The 10780-nt window shown below is 44.8% G+C and overlaps 1 pseudogene; it reads left to right on the top strand.

Annotated features, from left to right (window-relative positions):
- The first annotated feature begins 9478 nt into the window (after positions 1–9478).
- Positions 9479–10780, top strand: LOC139196690 (plant UBX domain-containing protein 7-like; annotated as a pseudogene).

The raw sequence follows: 10780 nt of genomic DNA, 5'->3' as shown, positions 1-10780 counted from the left end.
AGACACAACTGACCAAATCATAGTATATAAAAGGTTCAGAAATTGAATCTATCACATTCCCACCCTAAACATAATTCCCAATTAGGATTCTTTTACATAGAATAGTTTCCGGCTGTTTGTATAAATCGTTGTATTCGATGTACAAAGATATATCAATAAAATCACCAATTCTACAAACTCCGACGAAAGCATATAAACTTTGCCTGTCAAGTTGAACCAAGAGAGACATGAACGCGGGCGCGAAGAAAAAAGAAATATTTTACCGATGATCGTCTAGTCTTCCACTTTTACTTTGTCTTGATTCTAGTGAATTTATACCTTCAAATCTTACAAACGGAGTTAATATAGAATTAATTGAAAAAAAAAATATACTTGCACAAACAGAATATAGCTTATTTTATCTGAGAGCATCCTAGGATTTTAGGCAAAATAGAGCATAAGAGAAAGATTGTGCGTTAGTAATATAAGGTGTGAGTGTATTGATAAATTTTGTTTTTGTAGTTAATTTTAACTTGTACTTTATGGTAATTATGTAATAAGGTAAAAAAGAAACTTCACATTTAAAATTTAAGTTGGGTGTAAAAAGAGGTTAGGTGGATTCAAATAAAATTTCCCTTCACCCAATTACACCATATATGGCCAGTCACTTTTCCCCAAATAAGGCCAGCCACCCTCCTATAAATACCCCTATTATCCCCCTAAAAAGCTAAGCCATTTGCTACCCACAAACTCCTAAACACATTCTTTTCAAAATTCCAACTTTGGCACAAACGTTGCTTCCATTGAGCTTGATTCACACGCTCGAAGAAGACTCTCGCATTCAAAGTTTCTAATTTCTCGATCTTTCATACGTTCTTATTCCTAGAATTTTTTAATTCTTTGTATAGAAGTAAGAGAAAAATACAATGGCGGGAAATTCAGAAACCACAACGAATAGAACTTCCTAAGTTCAGAGATCCAGATCAAGTGATGGAGGACGCGATATAGCCCCACCACGATGATCCACGCGGCTCAATGAGATGGCAAGAAGAGCAACTTTGCCACCATGGAGCACCACCACCATGGTAGCCACAAGGATCACCGTGGAAGTGGGGAGTGGGCCAGCTTCATGGCAGCAAGCCCACGATGAGGAATGAGCAACGAGGCAGCCATAGGCCCAGGCTTACGCCACTTTGCAGTAGTAGGCCCAAGCGCCAAAGGCAACATGAGTCGCTGTGTCAGTAATGCATGCCCAATCCTTGCATGCATCCACTTGGTGCACAGCCTAAGCCTAAGCAGCTGCGGCATGAGAAGCAGCCCAAGCTGGTCCAAGGCTAGTTCAATCATCCCAGTTTCAAATTTCTAGACTAATATTGAACTGGGCGTATTTCACCCTATTTTTTTGCAAAGTTGACATATCCCAACTCAAATCTTGCGCCCGGAGTCTATTACATTTCCACCACTCAATGAGACGTATATTGTCTAAGCTCTTCCACCCCAAATGGCGAACAACACTTGACAAGCACCCTCGCGCAGCAAACGACCTAGGTGAATCAGGTTTTACAGTGCACCTAAATGCATCATGTCCTAAACGAGGTGTCCCGAAGTAGGACAAGGGCAGACGACGAACCTCTCCAGCAGCATCCTGGCAAGCAGCTCATCGACCAGCCATAAACTGAGCGTTCTGGCAATTTACACTCTCGACTGGGCCCCCAAGTTAGGGTATACGTCTGTCTTAAGGCACGAAGGATCGTGCACTCTCAGTTAGGCCCACAGACGAGCACACATTCACAGTTGAGGCCACATTCCGATAATCAACATGGACAACATTATAGGCAAAATGTTCATTCGTGGCTAGGCCCGCAAAGAGTATACTTTACCTCATATTGAAGTAGGCAGCACAATGGATGAAGAGAAGTAGTTACTCAATCCAGCTAAAGTTCAACCGGCAGCCCACGAGTCATCCGCTTGCCTACTAGAAATATACTACATGCACCGGCAGCCGTGACATAGACGACTTGAGCACATGGAAGAGCAGCTTAAACTAGCATGTCACGATTAGGGGTAGCCGAAAGCTCCTATACCCCAACAAAGGAAAATTAAAAAAGAAGTAGAAAGACTTTTGACCGAACAATTGTGCGATTTCCAATGCAACGAAGTCATCGACGAGGCGCTTGAAGAGACATGTTCAACATAAGCAAGTCACATTTCACGGATGAGATCGAGTAGGCAGAGCCTCAATGCAAGTTCAAGGCAGAGCATCCACGCATGTCCAAGGTAGAGCCTCCACGCAAGTTCAACATGCTACATTTCACATCTTTCAAAGGAGATGGAGACCTAGAAAGGCACCTAAAACATTATCGCATCGAAATGATCCTTTATAGGAACAACGACGTTGTTATGTGCAAGATATTCACCACCACTTTATAAGGCAAGGCGCAAGATTGGTTCCACTTAAGGCAAGGTACAAGATTGGTTCCACTTAAGGCAAGTAACAAGATTGTTCCACACTCTGCCACCGCAATCCCTTCAGAGTTTTTATAAGCTTTCTTTGGTTTTCACAAAGGAATATTCATCCTATCGCCCAATCAAGAAAAAGTCTGACCACTTGTTCAACATCAAGTAAAACCTAAAGGAGTCGTTCTGCGACTATGTGAAGATGTTCAAAGTATAGAGGTGAAGATAGTCGGATGCAACGACTCTATAGCTAGCGCAGCCTTCCAAAAATGACTCCCAGCAGGCCACCTACTATTTGAAGAATTGATCAAGAAAGAAGATCTAACTATGGCAAACTCATTTGCTCTCATAGAGAAATATGCATTTTGGGACGAGGCTCGGCGAGAGACAAGGCACTCGAGCAGCCAAGAAAAGAATCGATAGTAACTCAAAGGAAAGAAGATGGGAAGTAGTATAACAACAAAAGTAGACAGGAAGCCAAGCGCAGGGATTGATCACCAACTAAAGGAGGCCCGACGCCCAAGAACTATTATAAGTTCTTGATCCCGATCTACCAAATCATCAACGACATTAAGAAAAAGTTCAAGCTGTCGAAGTAATCGAAATGAGATACCTCCAAGTTGGACTACACCAAGTACTGTGCATTCCATCAAGGTCCCGGTCACACAACCAACGACTACTGCACTTGGAGAAACTACCTAGAGAAGTTGGTGAAAGAAGGCAAGGTCGATAGATACTTGGACAAGCTAACTACCTAGCCTAGAAAGAATGCAGACGTCGACAAAGAGCCGCCAACCAAGATAATTCGGATCAATGGCATCTTGGCCGAATCTGAACACTTGGGGAACACCAACAACTCTAAGAAGAGGAAGATCCAATGGGCTCTATTAGCCTCTTAGGTCCAGGCAGTTAACACCCAACCTGAACCCATCGTTGGCTTCACCGAGCAAGTTACCGAAGGTGTCAACTTCACACATGACGATGCACTAGTGATATATGTCCAACTAGCCAATGTTATAGTTGATAGAATGGTGGTTGACAACGGAAGTGCGGTCAACCTACTTTAGCTCTTAGTAATTCAGAAGATGGCCCTCGAAAACATAATCATATGCCAAGCAGAGGTACTCACTGGATTCAACAAAAACACCTCGACTGCCATTGTTAGCATTACACTTGACGTGAGAACACCTTCAGTTACCTCAAAGAAGATGTTCACAATAGTAAGTGACCCATCTTCCTACAATGGGATTCTAATGTGACCTTGGGTGATAAAGCTGGATGTCGTAACCTTCGTCAAGTATCAAAAAATCTAATTATGCATCCCGGGATGAGGTGTTGGAAAAAACAAGTCTGACTAGTCCACATCTCGATGATGCATTGTGCAAGTATTAAAGGAGTTAAGGAAGAAGACATTTACCCCCGTAGAGGTACTGAAGTTCAAAGGGATGATGAAGCTACCATACAGCAATTATAGCAGATGGATCAAGAAAATGGTGTCCAAATCAACGCGTCAGCAGACGAGATGAGATGGAAACTCGAAGAGGACGCTGATCACATCATTCTTGATCCCTAGTAGCCGGAGAAGACTGCTAGAATCGGCTCACGTCTGAGCCCGATGAAAAAAGACGAGTTCACGGTTTTCCTTAGGGAAAATCTTGACATCTTTACATGGTCACTTTCCGATATACCAGACATCGATCCCAAGATAGCTTTGAAAAGCTGCATGTCAATCTCGCTACTAAACCAGTGATCCCAAAGAGAAGACATTTCACACCCGAACGAGTGGTGATCCTTGAAGTGAAAATCGACAAATTACTAAAGGCCAGGTTCATAGAAGAGGTAGCACACTCAACATGGTTTGCCAACATCGTGCTAGTAATGAAGAAAGAGAAGAGCAAATAATGGGTTTGCGCAGACTACACCGACCTCAACAAAGCATGCTTGAATGATCCTTATCCGGTTCCTGAATAAACTTACTAGCAGATTTAACTTTCGGGAATCAGCTGCTTAGTTTCTTAGATGCATACTCCAGCTACAACTAAATAGCCATAAGCGAACCTGACAAGGAGAAAACCACGTTCATGATCGAGCGAGGCACCTAATGCTACAAAGTCATGCTTTTTAGCCTCAAGAACGCGAGAGCCACTTACTAATGACTAGTAAACATGATGTTCAAGAAGCAAATTAGAGTAACCATGGAGGTATACGTCAATGACATTGTGGTAAAGGACAAATAGCAATCAGACCACATCAGTAACTTGGCAGAAAATTTTAATATCCTTAGAAAGTACAAGATAAAGCATAATCCCTCCCCCTAACTGCACATTTGGAGTATCTTCAGGCGTATTCTTAGGGTATCTAGTAACCCAACAAGGAATCGAAGCACATCACAAGAAAATCCAAGCAATCCTAGAGATGAAGTCTCCAACTACCTTGAAGGAGATCCAAAGCTTTACCAGACAAGCAACCGCTCTCAATTGTTTCTTCTCGCTATCCACCAATTAATGTAAGCCTTTTTTCAAAGCAATTAAGAGGGCATAGAGAGACAAATGGGATGATGAGTATGAAAGAGCTTTCCAAAACTTGAAGAAGTATCTCACATCACCTCCCTTACTATCCAAGCCAGAAGTAGCGGAGGACTTATACATCTACTTGGCAAGTTCAGAAGTAGCAGTGATCTTTGCCCTTATATGAGAAGAGTTGGGGGTCTATCTGCAGTTATTCTACACTTCTAAAGCTCTTCTCTATGCGAAAACCAGATATTCAAAAATCGAGAAATTGATTTTGGCGCTAGTTGTTGCGGTTCGGAAGCTCAGACCATATTATCAAGCTTATATAGCCATCACCATGACTCAATATCCTCTACGTTCAATCCTACATGGTCTAAACACTTTTCAATGAGTAATGAAATGGGCCTTGGAACTTGGCCAATACGGCTTAGTTTACCGACCTCGGACGGCGATAAAAGCCCAAGCCTTGGCATACTTTATAGCAGAATTCATGCCCAGCCTAGGCGATGAAACAACACAGCCTAACGACACCCTAGAGGCAACCGAGCACACCATAGTCATGCTTACCTTACCTGATGGAGACTTTTGACATTTGCACTTTGATAGTTCATCCAACTATAAGGGTGTAGACATCGAAATTTCGGTAAATAAATGTTGACCGATAAATCAAAGTGTCAACGCTCATGTATTACATAAATTTTACACGTAGCGTGTGACTCAACGAAAATTGAAATGAGTTGGAAAAGTCATCAAATAGGACACGTGTCAACACCCGGCAGAAACGACTTATTTCATCTGGGATATTATATTCAAAATTAGGCCTTGGAAAATTCTATAAATACAAGCCCATTTCATTCATTTTAGAGGACCAATTGATATTACACCTTGAAGCCCTGAAGCTCTGAAACTCCGAAGCTCTCAAGCATCCAGGTTCCCGAAGAATCAAGAAAGCGTTCTTCGTTCATCGTTCATCGTTCATCCTAAGATCAAGCCCCAACGGCCCTTTGGATCAACAATCATCCACCAATTCAAGATCAAGCCCCAACGGCCCTTGAAGAACTTCCACCAATTCAAGATCAAGCCCCGACGGCCCTTGAAGAAAGCACCATCGTTCATCATCCGTTCATCCAAGATCAAGCCCCAATGGCCCTTTGGATCAACAAACATCGACAAATCCACACACATCCAACCGTTCTTCAAGATTAAGCCCAAAAGCCCTTGAAGATCCGTTCATCACTGTTCTTCAAGATCAAGCCCAAAACCCCTTGAAGATCCGTTCATCACTATTCTTCAAGATCAAGCCCCAACGGCTCCTTGGAGATCCGCTCAAATCCACCTTCAAAGATCAAGCCCACGGCCCTTTGAAGAAACTTCCAACAGTTCATCCAAGATCAAGCATCAACGGCCATTGGATCAACGAAACATCCACAAATCAACACCTTACGGAGATCGAATCAGAGGATCAAAATAGAGAGAGATTGTAACCCAAAATCATCAAATACATAATATTTGTTTGTGCACGTTCGTTCTTGTCTCTTTCGTTTCAGGAATTTTCCGTGTTCACAAATTGGCACGCCCAGTGGGACAATCTCTGCCTCTCATCTCTTTCTCCGAAATTCAAGCGCACTTCGAAAATTAATGGCATCAAGGAAGGCTCAAACTGTTCCCGCAACCGGCGCAAAGAACAAGAGCGTCCTCGTCGCAACTGGTGTCACTTTGGGCATCACGACTCGAAGCATGGCAAGAGCTACTTCTGCCGCCTCTTTCACCTCTGCATCAACTCTGCCAAGGGAACAAAAACACCCAAGGCACGAGCCTTTGATCACCTTAGCCTCACTAAGGGCACCAAGGGGGGAAAGCCCAAGGAAATACTCCGAATCCATGCCCTCTGATGCCGATTCAAGCGACAGTTTAGCCATGCAAGTCATGACCATTGGAGCAACTTCAATCGATGAGCAGCTGGCTCAAATGAATGAAGCAATCGCAAGGCTAACCCGAACTGTGGAAGAAAAAGACTTGCAGATTGCAGCACTAGTCAACCGACTGGAGGTGCAGGACGGCGATAAACCCGACCCAGAGGATGATCCACTAAAGGGAGGAGCTGGTGGAGACGAAGAACCCCCGGTGAAGAAAATCGATGGGAAGCCGGAGCCAGACCAAGCAGCGGCACTCATGGGATCTCTTTCTATCCAGCAGCTGCAGGAGATGATCACCAACACCATCAAGGCACAGTACGAAGGGAGCTCACATACCTCATTGTTTTACTCGAAGCCCTATTCCAAGAAGATTGATGCCCTAAGGATGCCAAGGGGTTATCAACCACCAAAGTTCATGCAGTTTGATGGAAAAGGAAACCCAAAGCAGCACGTTGCACATTTCGTCGAAACTTGCAACAACGCGGGGACAGAGGGAGACTACCTTGCCAAGCAGTTTGTGCGCTCGCTAAAAGGAAATGCCTTTGAGTGGTACACGGACCTAGAGCCCGAGTCCATCAACAGCTGTGAGCAATTAGAGCGGGAATTCCTCAACCGCTTCTACAGCACCCGCCGCACTGTGAGCATGCTAGAGCTAACGAGCACAAAGCAGTGGAAGGACGAGCCAGTCATTGACTACATCAATAGATGGCGCACTCTGAGCCTCGACTGTAAAGATAGGCTCTCGGAAACCTCTTCAATCGAGATGTGCATCCAAGGCATGCAATGGGGTTTGCAATACATCCTTCAAGGCATCAAACCACGGACCTTCGAAGAGCTAGCCACCCGCGCCCATGACATGGAGTTGAGTATCGCCCATCATGGGAAGAAAGAACCGATCGCCGACTACAAGAACGACAAAGTTCTTGGGACAAAGGGGGAAAAGGCTGCATGGAAACCCACCAAGGAAGCGATGACGGTCAACACAGCTCCCGTCAAAATATCCACACGAGGCAAGGCGATTCAAACCGAAGCTTTTCGTGATCAAGAGATGCGTAGACGCACTTTGAAGGAGCTTGAGGAGAAGACTTATCCATTCCCCGACTCTGATGTGGTTGCCATGCTAGATGACCTGTTAGACAAGAAGGTGATCAGTTTGCCTGAGTGCAGACGGCCGGAAGAGATGAATCGTACCGACAGTCCAAGATACTGTAAATTCCACCGCTTCATCAGTCATCCGACAGAAAAATGTTTCGTGCTGAAAGATCTCATCATGAAGCTGGCTCAGAAAGGAATCATCGAGCTAGATCTTGACGAAGTGGCGAAGTCAAACTATACCACCTTCACTTCTGGCTCTTCCGACTCAAAGTTTTCACCTCAACCGCTGGGGGCATCGTCCAAGACAAGCAAAATTGAAGGATGGACTCAAGTCACTCCTAAGAAATTGCACAAGAAGCATACGTCTCCTCCACAAGTCCGCCAATCGGAAAGGGGGCAAAACAGCTCTTGTCAACCTTCAAAGCAACATGAACGTGTTGAAGATGATGAAATTGCGACACAAAGATTGTCCGTTGCCATCACGATGGGCGACTTCTTGCCCGAAGACTTCTTCAATCACGCAGTCAAAGCTCCTTGCTATGAAAATGGTGAGGAACGCCTCTCCCGGATTGCTTGACAAAATCAACAAATTCTCCTTGCCCGCACGAGTCTAAACTGCATGGCACAAAGCTCCTTGTTCGCACGAGCCTAAACTGCACGAACCGAAGCTCCTTGTCTGTAAGAGCCTAAACTGCAAGACAAAATGCTCCTTGTTCGCACGAGCCTAAACTGCACGAACCAAAGCTCCTTGCCTACACGAGCCTAAACTGCATGGCACAAAGCTCCTGGTCTGCACGAGCATAAAAGGCAACACCAACGCTCCTGGTCTGCACGAGCATAAAAGGCAACACCAATGCTCCTGGTCTGCACGAGCATAAAAGGCAACACCAATCACTCCTTGCCTGCATGAGTTAAAATTGCAAACGGCACAAAAAAAGAAAATACCAAAAAAATATATATGTATGTATTTGAACTACGTTACGACTTGATCTCTTCTTTGGAGGGGTACGTAGGCAGCTCGAATATTCAATTTTTCGAGTTCAGTCACATCAAAATAAAAAAGAATAAATGTTTTATTAAAGAAGGTCAATTTTATTACAAATTTATTTTGTTAAGAAAATTTTCAATTCTCTTTGTACAAAATAAATTACAGTTTCTTCGAAAAAAAAAAATGAATACATATGTTATTATGTATTTAGAAAAAAAAAAAAAAAAAAAAAAAAAGGGAGAAACATATATATATACGTCTCGGCCCAACACCAAGCTCCAGCATCAACAATGCTATTGGGCCAACAATGGTCCAGACAAGCCTAGTTGCCCATCCTCACACTCTTCACGCCAAAGTCATCATCCATGGCTGCCTCACTCCACCAAACCCCACGTACTGCATATGGTGCGTACACCCGGAGCAAGTCCACATACCTGTCGCTACAACCCCCGCGTCTACCAGGTCAGCTTCCTCCTCGTCTCGTTTAATCTTCCGCATCGAACACATGCGTGCACCCATCAAACCACTGGCAGCCCTCGTCGTCATGCTCCTCCACTTCGACCGCGCCCCTGCCATCGTGCGCCGCCGCAACTCAATTCCAGCAACTGCTGAACCCGTGTCTTTCTTCCACCCGTGCCTCATAGCTACCTGGACCTGCAGGCACACCAGATCCGGATGCAGAAGTGGTGTCTCTGTCCTCCAAGACCCTACTCGAATCGGACCGGTATGTGTGCGAGATCTGCGACCAGGGATTTCAGAGAGAAACAAAATCTCAGAAGAACAGAACTCATTGCCAATCGAGAGATGGAGGGTGTGATGTCAGTCAGTGACCAGCAGACTCTGGTCTCTTCGTTGTTTGGAGATCACCGTCGGCCAGACCGCCGATACGGCGCGGCAGTTTCTGCAGGCCACTGGGTGTAAGCTTGAGGAAGCAATTCAACTCTTTTATGTGGGTAATGAAGCTGGGATAATGACCAAGGCGGCGCCGTTACCGACTGAAAGTATTGATCAGTTGGCCGAACAAGCTTCTGGTGTGAATGAAAATGTGGCACTTCCTGGTATGAATGAGAATATGGAACAATTCGCTGATGATGAGGTGCGCTCTCCTATGCCTGTTATAAGGGACGTTCTTTTTGACGATATGTCGCTCTATGGAGCACCTAGGGCTAGATTTTCACAACAGGGTTCTGTAATTGCCTTCCGTAACTTTGAGGAGGAAATGAAGCATCCTGGGGTATAGGAATCGGACCAAGGTGATACATCCTCAGCAAATGCTGTTCAAGATAATCTTGCATCCTTATATCGTCCTCCCGTCCAGCTCGACGAGATCACCGAAAAAGAATTGAAGCCTCTGATTCCAAGAAGCCTCTGCTCATGGCTATCAAGGGTCAGATCTATGACATGTCCCAGAGCAGGACGTTTTATGGACCTGGTGGGCCTTACGCACTGTTCGCGGGGAAAGATGCTAGCATAACTCTTGCAAAAATGTCGTTTGAAGACAAAGATCTGACTGGTGATATCTCTGGTCTTGGTCCATTCGAACTCGAGGCCTTGTAGGATGGGGAATACAAGTTCATGAGCAAGTATAGCAAGGTCAGATCTATTAAGAGCACCGCTCCTGCAACTGAAGGAGAATCCACTAGAAGGTACCGTGGAGACGTCGGCTCCGATCTCCAGCTCGAGAGGAATATCATGATTGATCAGGTCTCTGAATTTTGAGCTCATCAGACACCATCTTCTTGGCGAGTTCTCACCAGTAAAGAGCTACGCCACCAGGTCTAGTTCATCAGCATCATCCGCACGAGGAAGCATAATCTCAACACGGCAGAGAAGTG

The sequence above is a fragment of the Malus domestica genome, chromosome 06 (genome assembly GCF_042453785.1).
Source record: "Malus domestica chromosome 06, GDT2T_hap1".
Lineage (NCBI taxonomy): Eukaryota > Viridiplantae > Streptophyta > Magnoliopsida > Rosales > Rosaceae > Malus > Malus domestica.
The sequence above is the reverse complement of the archived record's forward strand: the minus strand, read 5'-3'. Positions and strand labels throughout refer to the sequence as shown.